Here is a 5,896-nt window from a genome sequence, read left to right as displayed (position 1 = left end):
TGAAAGTGAATATGTCTCTTCCAGCTCTTACAACATAGCAGATTCTAAAACTACTAAGGTATTTGCACTTTTTTTTGTTATTCAAAAAAAAAAAACGATCCCCCTTTCCTAAAAGAACTTTATATGGAGGAAGCAAATCCTTCCCCAAAGAAAACTAAAGATAGCACAACCATTCATCAATTGTCCTTTACATCTTCCAGTACCAATTCAACTCCACCAATCAATGTTAAGCCAGAAAAAACAAAAGCTGATGAACCCTATTTATTGCAAACTGAGAGAGTTGTTGATCCATTATTGACTACAAATGATATCATCATGAATACTCCTATTGACAAGGTCAAGCCCACAACACCCTTTGCACAAGTTCCTATTTTTCATTTGTTCCAAACTGGAGTTATGAAAATCAATAACCAAAGAAAGGAAACCATTGATCTCAGCCAGGATGATGATATTGTCAGTGAGCTTCTTGGTGTCATCTCAAAAATCTCTAAAGGCAAGGAAACTAGATTATCAAGCTCTGAGAACAAATCAATTCACCTGGACAAGAATCCACAAGTTCCTAATCCTCCTAAAGACACACACAAACAAAATCTAACAAAAAATTCCATTGATCCTGATGTGTTTGATCTTCTTCAAAAACTAAAAATCCTACTGGTTAATCCTATCGAAGAATGGTTTTTGCAAGATGATCTCAATGCTGCACTTAACCAGATTTTAAGCTCTAATATTTACACTTAAGATCCCTCTGATCATGTCAAACCACTTGTGTCTTTCATCAACCATACCAAAAAAATTTTCTCATGTCTAGATGAGGTTGAACTCTATCGAAAAAGTATAAAAGAAATCAAAGATCAAAGTGTCAAGGTAGAAGTTTCTTTAGCTGACAAGAAATGGAAAGTGTTAGATTACAGAACTCATCTAAGTGAGGCTTCTATTGAATTAAATCAATTGAGTAGTAAGGAAAATGAGCTTGAAAAAGAACTTGCTGAAATCAGACAGAACAAAGCTCTTCTCAAAGGCTTCTTGACAAGCTCCAAAATATAAAACGATTGCTCAACAAAAAGTCCTTTCTTTATCAAAGAAAAAAGATGATCTGGACAATTGAACTCTCCAATACCAAATTGAAGAAAGTGAGCAACTTCAAGAGCTTCAATTACTCATTCAAAGATAAAGGAGCAGTTGGACCTACTCTTGCAACTCTATAAAGACTGAAGGACCAAATAAATGTATTATGTGTTCTTCTATAAAATCGATAATCTCGCTTTGGCCGACTTCTATTAAAGGAACAGCTTCAACCCATTTTGTAAAATAATAAATTGCTACTAAGATAAACTTATGATTTTTAGATGATAGAGGATGAATCATTCTGATAAAATCCAATAATAAATTGCTACTAAGATAAACTTATGATTTTTAGATGATAGAGGATGAATCATTCCGATAAAATCCAAAGCCAAACCTCTAAATGCCAAAAGTTTTATAATCAAGTGTAACTCAGAAGCAGGAATCTGTTGTACTATACCATGTTTCTGACACTCTTGCACGCTTTTGCATAATCAATACAATTTTTTACTATAGATAGCCAATACACTCGATCACATCAAAGTATCCATTTCATTCTTTGCCCAGCCTGGTGGGAGCCACATATACCTTCATCGACTTCACCAAGAGCAATTATTTTTTCATGAGACTTTCATCAATACCTTTTTATACAATTCATCACCTATCACCACAAAATTCATTACCTTTAATTTGACTTTTCGATCGACCTGAAAGCTAGGATTTTTTAAATATTCTGCAATTGATTTTCTCTAATCATCATTATCCCACTCATCAATGACTAAGGCTTCTCCCTCTTCGATGGTACTAGAATTTGTTGAACCTTTACCAATTTTCCTAAAGTTTCAAAAGGGATCTTATACTTCGACGCAATTTGAGCCAACTCATTAGCAACTTCATTTTGAATCCTTGGAATATGAATCAAAGATACTTTTCGAAAAGACACTAATAACTCCCATGCTGTCCACAAAAATTTTTGCAATTTTTCATTATTACACTTGAATTGTTTTGACAACTGTTTTAAAACTAACTGAGCATCTCCTAAAATCTTGACATCCAATGCACCCTTGTCAATAAAGATTTATATTAAAGTTTCATATTTAGCTATATTATTCAAACATGGATACTTTAATTTAAATAAAAATTTTGATGGGATTCCTTTGGGGGATATAATTAAAATACCAACACCAGCTCTATCTTTATGTTTTGACACATCAAAATATAACTTCCAAGGCTCAGATTCGATATTGACTAAATTTGCCCCCTGGAATTAAGATTACTTGGTCGATCGACCAAAAAATCTGCAATAACTTGACCTTTTAACAGCCTTGGCCAAGACATATTGTCAATCAAATTCCATCAAAGCCAGCATCCATTTTCCTAATCGACCTCTTAATATTGGATAAGATAACATGTATTTTACCAAATCAATTTGTGTAATGACTTTTATAGTCTTCACAACCATATGACACTTTAGTTTCGTGCAAGCATAATAATGAGAAAGACACAATTTCTCAATAGGAGAAAATCTTGCGTCAATATCAGATAACACACGACTAAAGTAATAAATAACTCTTTCATGTCCCTCTTCATCATCTTGAGCCAATATAGAACCAATAATATTTGTCAAAGCTACAACATACAACTTTAAAGGTTCGAGAGGGCAGACTGTCTCCATTACTGGTGCTTTCTACAGGTAATCCTTGATCGAATTGAACGCCTGTTGATGTTCACAAGTCCATAAATATTGAGATTCATTTTTAAGTTTAACTAAAGGTGAAAAACACGGGTTTGACCAGACAAATTAGAAATGAGTCATTACAAAAAGTTAACTTTTCCTAAAAACGACTGAACTTCCTTTTTCGTTGAAGGAGGTGGCAAATCTAAAATTGCCTTGGCTTTATTTTGATCAATGGCAATTCCTTTCTTTTGCACCACAAACCCTAAAAATTTTTTTGTCGAAACTCTAAATGCACATTTTAAAGAATTCATTTTTAACCCTTTTTGCCACATTGTTTGAAATGCTTGGCTTAAATAATCGAGATGTTGATCCATCGAATTCGATTTAACCATTACATCATCGATATATAATTCTATAAATTTTCCAATATATTAATGGAAAATAGTATTCCTGACACATTGGTATTTTGCTCTGGCATTCTTCAGACCGAAAGGTATCATTACCCGTTCATAAGTCCCAAAAGCACTAGGACATCGAAAGGCTATCTTTGATACATCATCATCAGCTATAAAAATCTGATTAAAACCAGAATAGTCATCCATGAAAATCAAAATCTCATTATCAACTTCAGAATCAATTAACATATCTGTTATAGGCATAAAATATTCATCCTTAGGAGTAGTATTATTTAAATCACGAAAGTCAATGCACACAGAGTTTTCCATTCTTTTTCATTACAGGCATAATGTTTGATATCCAATCGAGATAACGAACTATTCGAATAAACTTTGATTTAATTTGCCTTTTAATTTCTTCCTTAATTTTAAGATTAATTTCAGGAGCAAAATCTCGAGGTGCTGTTTCACTGGTCGAGAAAATGGTTTTAACACCAATCTATGTTCTACTAATGAACGATTGAAATAAGGCATTTCGTCATAATCCCAAGCAAAATAATCTTTGTATTCAACCAACAAATCGACCAATTTCGTACGAAATTGCTCGTTAATATTTTTACAAATATAAGTAGGCCTGAAATCACCATCAGTTTCCAAATTAATTTCCTCAAGTGGATCTTGAGATTCAAACTCCTTTTTGATATGATCATCATTAACTGTAGTTTTCTCAAAACCCAAAGGTTCTAGATCATAAACACAATCGAAAGAAATATCAACTGAATCATATAAAGAAAAACAAACTTTATTATCGACTGGATCGGAAATCGAATTGTTTACAGAGCATTGATCTCCAGATATATCGACACCAGACTGGTTAACAATACTAGTCCTAGGAATGGAAATACATGCAACATTTAAAGCACAACTAGATTCATTTTTAGGAATCGAAATTGTACTAGGAATTGAAAATAATGAATTTAAATTACTGCTTGATTCAACTTCACTAGAAGAATCATTCTTAACAAGAGAAATATTTTTTGAAACATGACAACTACTTAAATAACTTTTTAAAGAACACAAATAGTTTGATACATCTTGTTCATCAGCCATGACAAGACAAAATTGAACTTAACACTCGAAACTCACTCCCAACCAATAGGTGTGTAATCAAGCTTTGGATGTCGAAGCTTCACATTAAACCCTTCTAAAGTTAAAAAAAACTTTACAATTATAGTAATTGAGCATCCTGTCAACATTAAGAGGTTTCAGTTTGTCATTATAAATCTTAAAATCGACATGCATCTATTCTATATAAAGACTTGAATCTGCATTTATCACTTCATTTATCCCCTCATTAGTCTAAAGAAAGATGCTTTGGTTATCACTACAAGATACACAGAGCATAGCGGCAAAAAATTGCCAACCATTCACCTTGCCACCGCAAAACAAGCCTGCGGAAGAACTAGCCCTTTGTGTGCCGCAAGATCAGCGACTACTGCATCAAGAAACACCGTTAAGTTAGAATCTTTTCATAATTCAATTTTTCAATTTTCCTTTTTATCTTATAACCATTAATTAATTCCCCTTAATTTTGTACAAACATGTAAAGTGAGATTGGTAGCACACGAAACCCTGCCGTCGTTGCTCCACCGTGCGCCACTGCGGTCGATCCATCCTCCTCTCTCTGGTGTCAAGCTTTCGCCTCTCCTCCACAGCTCCTGAAACCCATACTCCCTCATCCACGGTGCACGAAATCACTAACCTCCGCTCTACCCTGCGCTTCTGTGTGGTTGTCGAGTCGCACATCTGCCATCTGTTCTTATCTCACCGGCGTCGAAGTTTCCCATCTCCTCGATCGTGCATGACACCCTTACACCCTCCTCCACCGTGCGCCAATCTGAGCTATCGCAGCCTCTCCCCTGTCACTGGTTTTTTCTTCCACATTGATCTTTCTTTCTTGGTTTTATTCTTGGTTTAGAATTTTGATTCAAAATTTGTTTATATCTTCTATTAATTGTGGTTAATTGTTGCTTTTTAGAGTTAGGAATTTGAAGGTATCACTTTTTTTTTTATTGTATGCTTTGTATTGAAATTGATAGTTAGAGTAAATAAATGAAAAAAGGGTCATTACCATTAGGAAAAGTATATGGAACCAACTCCTAACCATCCAAGAATGAAAGAACCTAATTAATTATAATTATATTAATTAGTTTTATTCATTTATAATTTAAAATATTTGTTATTAATTGTTGTTTAGGCCAAAATCATGTTTGGTGAGATACGTTCAAAAGCTTGCGACAGGAATCACGAAAATTGACTCAATGCTTACAAGTCTTCACCCTCTCTCCCTCTCCACGATTGCCGTGCATCGGTTCTCTCTTCCAAATAGCAAAGGCGCCAACCTCATCCATCCAAGGCATCCTCCCGGCACTCCCTTCTTGGTAACCCTCAGTCCATGCCGCCATTATTGGTGCTGCGATTTATCGTGGTGCAACACGTTCCCGGTTACGGTGCAACCTTTCACTCTTCTTCTCATTAATTGCCCCCACCGTCTCCATCAAATCATTCAACCCATGGCTCCCTCGTCGCTTCTCCCCAGTGTGTGCCGCCATTGGCCGTGACGTTCGTCAGCGTGGGTCAAGTTATGTTCCCGACTCGATAACGTCCCCGTTCTCCCGTAAAGACCATCACGTGAAGCGTTTCCTACAGAAACAAGCTACCGTCGCGGTGAAAAGATTCTGGAAGAGAGTATTGTCCATGG

Source organism: Arachis hypogaea, chromosome 11, assembly GCF_003086295.3.
Source record: "Arachis hypogaea cultivar Tifrunner chromosome 11, arahy.Tifrunner.gnm2.J5K5, whole genome shotgun sequence".
NCBI classification, from domain to species: Eukaryota; Viridiplantae; Streptophyta; class Magnoliopsida; order Fabales; family Fabaceae; genus Arachis; species Arachis hypogaea.
Note: the sequence above shows the minus strand (reverse complement) of the source record.